Source organism: Quercus robur, chromosome 5 (genome assembly GCF_932294415.1).
Source record: "Quercus robur chromosome 5, dhQueRobu3.1, whole genome shotgun sequence".
Taxonomy (NCBI): Eukaryota; Viridiplantae; Streptophyta; class Magnoliopsida; order Fagales; family Fagaceae; genus Quercus; species Quercus robur.
Genome location: NC_065538.1, coordinates 84,896,396 through 84,903,332, shown reverse-complemented (window position 1 = coordinate 84,903,332; position 6,937 = coordinate 84,896,396). Strand labels below are relative to the sequence as shown.

The window sequence follows — 6,937 nt, the reverse complement described above, 5'->3', positions numbered from 1 at the left end:
TTTAATTGGCACTTGTCTATTCTTGCCAATTGTAAGTGTTATGCAGTAAAATTTGTAATAACTTTAACATTTTCCATTTACTTAATGGTGATTTGGTTTGATTTTTATTATTTTATTATGTATATATTTTTTTGGGAAAATGTTTAAGTTGCAATAAATTTCACTACAAAAAACATTAAAAAAGATGTGAAAAAGAATGTGATTGGTGGCCCTTCAATAAGATAATAATTGAATATTTGAATTACTTCCTATTATTGGTGATGCAACAATTTGTAAGACTCATTTAATAAAATTTGTAATAATTCTAGCATCAATAAAATTTTTTTGGTCTTTTTAAAGAAAAATGCTAAAGGTATTTATTACATAAAACTTATAAATTGATGTGACAATATATGTGATTATTTCAACTACTTAATAAATGAATTGATGTTTGAAATGTGTTTTCCAAATTGGTAACACATCATTCTGTAAGCTCTATACGGTAAAATTAGCAAAATCCCTGACATTACTCATTTTTTAAAAGTGGAGGGGGAAAATTAAAAATTACTTATTGACCCCCACATTATAGGGTCATTTCTCTCGTGGGCAAAGCTAGAAGGGGCGAGGGCCACGGGGCTTGCCCTTGTGACTCCTCCTAATATTTCATTGCAATGTGCCATGAGGGTTTAGCTGCCCATGTTTCAAAGAAATTATGCATGTTTTATGTGAAGTTACACAAAAATAAGTGACTCTAACACATGAAAAAGAAAGGTAAAAAAAAAGTCATCTCAAACACCAAACCACATCACCTTTTCGTCCATTTCACTATTGTTATAAGTAGCTTCTATCTTGTCCCAGTTTTTCAACCTTTTCACTATTTATTTTCTTTTTTATCATTATTTTCACAATTTTTACTATTCATGATACTTTTCAGAGTACTTTATTGTTAAGTGATACAACAAATTTTATTGCTTACGTCTTATAAATTAGCATGTCGCCAATCACAAAAAATAATTTCAAACATTTATTCATTATATTTATTAATTAACACTAATCACATTTTTACCACATCAGTTTGTAAACTTTTTGTTGTAAATTTTTGTCGCTATGGATTGGTTATTTTTGTATAGTTATTTTAATGATATGAAATATATTCATGTTTTCTTACAACTGTTTATTTAATTTGTTATTATAATTGATTAATAGTTTTTAAGATTAATTTCACTTTTAATATTGTTTTTTACTTTTGCTCCCTCTGGACTAAAATCCTTGTTTTCCCATTGATTTTTTCTAATAGGTGAGGTGATATTTTATATATATAAATATATATATATATATATATATATATATATATATATATATAAGTTCAGTTCAAGTTACACCTGGTGTAATTTTAAGTAATGTTAATTACACTACCTAATATTTTTTATTTAAATGCGAATTTTGATAAATCCACTACTAGATTACATTATCTTCATGTATTCTTCATACTTACAAAATTTAGAGATGATCCATGATCAATAGCCGTGTCATTAATCAATTTTTTAAATTCAAGTTTTTGTAGTTTAAAATAACCTTTTTGAACTTTAGGGTCTGTTTGGATACAGCTAAAAACTGAAAACTGAAAAACACTATAACAAAATAATTTTTAAATGTGTAAATAGTACTGTGGGACCCATTTTAATAAAAAGTTGCTGAAAAGTGAGGTTTGTGGGTTCCGTGAATAGTGCACGGGACCCACTGATGTGGCTGAAAATTGTTTGACAAGTCAAATATTGTGGCTACTGTTCATGAATAGTTCCTGAACAGTAGCTGTAATAGTAAAATTTGTCCCTAAAACATGTGGAAAAAAAAAGAAAAGCCAAACGCAGATGCTTTCAGCCGAATCCAAACATACACTTAATGTTGTGGTCAGTACATCCCCTAAACTTTTAATTTTGCCAATTTAGCTCTTGAACTTTGCACATCTGCCAAATAGATATTTCTATCACTCCGCCGTAAAATACTTTAATTGAAAATTCACATTATGTGAAATAAAAAAAGGTGAAAAACACATTTTAGTCCCTATATTTTCAGGCGATTCCCATTTTAGATTGAGCTAGGTTCAATTGAGAAAGAAAGAGAAACCGACCAAAGAGAGGATTATAACCTACACCCCCCACAACTCTAGCAACTCTCCACCAAACTATATTGACCAAAAAAAAGATGTGAAAGTAACCAAAAAAAAGTGCAGGAAAATAAATCCCAAAGAGATTTCTAGAGTAAATATACCAAGAACATTTCAAATTACATTGTTAACGTTATTCTAAACATATTTTAATGAGACAATTATTTTAGACATTTACTTGACAAAACCAAAAGAAGAAGACCTCCACCTCCATAGCCAAAACTTCATCTCCTCAATTGGTGTTGTATAGTAGACATAAATCTTAAGGGAATTAGAGTATGTCCATTTGAATGGGCAAGTACAGCTTTTGCAGTTGCTAATTTGCAAGCTAGTCACTGACCCGAAATTTTACACCACCACAAGAATCAGGATACCACCATACCCATCAACCAAAAGCCTTGATGGCCCCTACCAACTCCAATAATCCCATCGCAAACATCCCTCTCCTCTATCTTCTTTAACAATTCTACCATATTCATTATTGAGAATATGAAAGAAGAGTGGTGAGACCACAAATAAAAAACAAATAAAGTAAGATCTGCAAAGAAAAGTATTGTGAAAATATTCATGTGAAGTTCATCTCAAACAGGAAAAAGAAAGGTAAAAAAAGTTCATCTCAAACACCAAACCACATCACTTTTTCACCCATTTCACTTTGTTATAAGTAGCTTTTGTCTTGTCCTAGTTTTTCACCTTTTTCACTATTTTTATCTCTTTTTTTTCTCTTCTACCACTATTTTCACAATTTTCACTATTAATGATACTTTTCAAAGTATTTTATTATTGAATCTAGCCTCCAAATTTTGGCAGGTTGAAGGTTGGATTTTTCTTAGCATGTGTGCAAAAAATCAGGGTAAGACTCCAAGAAAAGTATTGTGAAAATATTCATGTGAAGTTCATCTCAAACAGGAAAAAGAAAGGTAAAAAAAGTTCATCTCAAACACCAAACCACATCACTTTTTCACCCATTTCACTTTGTTATAAGTAGCTTTTGTCTTGTCCTAGTTTTTCACCTTTTTCACTATTTTTATCTTCTTTTTTTTCTCTTCTACCACTATTTTCACAATTTTCACTATTAATGATACTTTTCAGAGTATTTTATTATTGAATCTAGCCTCCAAGAATTGCTCCAAAAAAGACCTATTATTCCTCCTCAACAAATCAATGTTTCCTGGTACCATAGCGGGTTTTTTCCTAAGGCTGTGTTTGGTTGGGGTGAAAACAGAGAGGATGGAAAATAGAGGGAGAAAAATAGGGTGGAAAACACTGTTTTCCATTGTTTGGTTGGGGAAGGAAAATGGGGAAGATAGAAAACCTAGGAGAAAGTTTTCTCTCTAGGGTCCACATTTTTTACCCTCCCAAATCAGGAGGAAAAGCTAGAAAGAAAAGTGCTGTCACAGCACTTATACACAAATACCTCATTTCTCTCTCCTCTCACAGCTACAAACACAACAATCTTTCTCTCAAACATCTCTAAACTCATGTCACGCCCCAAACCCGGTACCCGGATTTGTGACAATGACCGGCATGCTAATATCAAGCCTAAACCTGATATTAACAAGAACTAACTTAACTTTTTTGAAAACTTTTACAAAAGCTTTCCTCATTCTTTTCATTTTTGTTTCTTTACTTAAATGATATAACCTTTCACTTGACATTCAGAGCATCTACAATGTACTCCAAAGAATAACATAATTCACCAATTGTTCAAATTCGGAATTTCACATAATACATCTCTTAATACTTTAAGGAATACACTTTCATTAGATCCTAAAATAAACAATGCTACAAATCTAAACATCATATTGCTAATTTAGGATTTATACATATAAAACTAAACTAGCTCCTTCCAAACTCAACTAAGGCTCCCTCTGCTCCAAAATAAAACCTGCTAACTGAAAGAGTGGAAGGGGTGAGCTACACAACTCAATAAAGGTAAGATATATGAGAATTCAATAAGGATACATGTAAATCAAGTCATTTTATTCTATGAATATTCGAACAGGAGAACATCATTTCATGCATAGTATTTTATACTATTCATAATAATAACTTATTCTTTCTTTATAGAAAATAATTGTTCTCCTTTCTCTTATCAGTTTAATATTACTAAAACCTTTCGGATTAAACTTCTTTCACTTTCTACAAAGTTGCCATACGTATATTCTCATTACAAGATAATTATTTTAACTTAAATCAGATAATTGGCAACTTTGTATTAAGCTAGAAGCATCTTGACTAATAAGAAAACTTTTCTTTATAAATCTTTCCAAAAATATTATAACTTTCATAGTCATAAAACTTAACATTTCATAAAGAACAGGTATCTGATAACTTTTAAACATAACTTGTACTTTCATCAGAAACTTTACTTTTATAACATAACAGAACTTCAGAAACTTTTATCTTTAATGAACAGCTTTTCTTTTCATTAGAAACTTCTTCTTGCCACGAGAGTTTTCACTTTTCACAATGCATTTAAACAAAATAATTCTCTCATGATTAATAACATAACATAGCTGTTCATAAATAACTTATTGGTTAGCCCATAACTGATAAGTCTGTACTTATTTAGGAGGCTTCTAGCACCACGGTGCTAGGCATCCAGCATTCCCCACAATGCCAGGTATTCCTGAGATTACATCATAATACATATCTTCCAACCATGGGGGTAGGTTGGCTTCCCCCACAAGTTGGCCGTAACCAACAAGGGGCGGGTACAGTAGAGCCAGTCCCACTTAATGGCCAATCATATAACATTTTCCATGGAAAGCTAATAATTAATCCCTACTAGCAGAGTTCAGATCACCAGAGGACATAATCCGAAAACATTTTATACTTTACATTATATTGAAATTTCTTGTTTTGCATGACATTTCATGATAATAACATTTCCATTCTTCTCTTCAAACATCATGTTCGTGAAATCAGTAATAGCATTAATATGCTTAAATCATATACTTAAGTTTTTTGAAAGGTCACGAACATATCTTTGTCAGAATAATGATTACATACCATATCTCTAATCCAAAACATTTTAATGCATAATATACTTTAAAATAACCTCATGACTTACCAAATGCCCATATAACTTATCCCTTACCTGAAAGCAGAGGAACCGAGAGCCTAAAGTAAGGAGCTTAGACCTGGATACTGGTAACACCTAAACCAAATATCAAGCTTATTACTATCCATAATTTCCTTTTCATAAACTTCACATTCATCCCAAAGCCTATCTCTTAGAATCAAGGAAGTCCTAATCCCACCTCAAAGAGGTTCCCACAGACACAAAATGCATTCATCAGACAACATGATGTACTAAATCATAGAGAAACCAATTCATAAAATTTATATATGATTCTAACATACCAAAGGATGAGCATATTAAATTATAGCTCAAAACATTCACCCTAACTTTAGAATTAAATCCTCAAATTTAGGCATGTCCCTTACTGTTCACTGTTCTATTCAAGCAGCATATGCCCCATTTGTAAAATACAAACGGGCCGTCCAAACACATCCAATTGTCATGAAATTTTACATGACTACTCCCCTATATGTCCAGTATAAACCATAAAAAATTCGGACTCAAAGCATAAACCCATGATTTTCTAAAAATCACACAAGACAGCATACTCAAATCTGTCCTGACAGAATTTCATGCAAATTATAAATTAAACCATTATTTTTACATTAATCCAAATTCTGTGAGACCACTTCTATAAAAACCATGTGTGCCTTATAATTCATAAAAACTACCCCTTGCATCCTAATTCACAAAATATGATTTAATACAGAATTTTCTTGTAGTAAACATCAAATCTGTCACAGAGACAGCTTCAGTACATAATCTTACAAAATCATCAACAAATAGCAATAGGTCTTAATTTAATTTGGGTATTTTTATAACTATAGTATACATATTAAAATACCCTAATAAGCATTCAATAGACCAAATATCATCAATATTTCCAGTAACTAAAACAGCATCACCAATTCAGCTTCCAAAATCAGAGTAGAGAACAAAGAGGGAAAGTAAGCAAACAATTATACCATCCAAATACACAAAATCATATGAGGTTTAATTACTTACCCACACACTTTGAAGATGAAACCTTAAGGCTAATTGTTTAATTTCTTCTTTAAAGAAACTAGAATTTTTGGTGAGAAAGGAAGACAGAGATGTTGCCGTGTAAGAAGGGAAGAGGAAAGAAGAACGAAGAAAGAGGAAAAAGGAGTAGAGAAAGAGGAAAGTGAGCTGCTGGACTTCAGATGCAGCAAAATAAAGATAAGCCAAATTGACTTTAGGGGTGGGGTACGTGTATGGCTAGGGAAAAACAAATATCACACCCACTTTTCCAAATTTTCTTGCATTCACACTTTTTTTTTTCTTTGCATTCACACTTATATATATATATATATATATAATCTTTGCATTCACACTTATCTACAAAAATAATATTATTTTACACACACACACATATATATGTATATATATCCTTACCTTTATACACTAATTAAACACCAACAATTATATATCTAATAACTTAAACCACTTAATATAATTTTGTACATACTTAGTACATATTTAAAATACCGATAGCAATTCAATTATGTATAATTTTTACAATTCTCATTCAATGGAATTATAAAATAATATGCTTATTAAATACTCTTCTATTATTTTTTGTAAGTAAGTGGCTTAAAATATTAATAATACTTAACCACTTAAACACATAGTTTAATTATAAAAATTGGGTCGGGGTGTTACAACTCAAGCCTAATCAGATT

At 30.9% G+C, this 6,937-nt stretch overlaps 1 long non-coding RNA gene across 1 annotated transcript; it reads right to left on the bottom strand.

The window, feature by feature from the left end:
• Positions 1–3,781: 3,781 nt before the first annotated feature.
• LOC126727504 (uncharacterized) lies at positions 3,782–6,501 on the bottom strand. The gene is made up of 2 exons (XR_007656255.1): positions 6,240–6,501; positions 3,782–5,309 (listed from the first exon to the last, which is right to left on the bottom strand). It is a non-coding gene; the product is annotated as an uncharacterized LOC126727504 (long non-coding RNA).
• Positions 6,502–6,937: the final 436 nt, after the last annotated feature.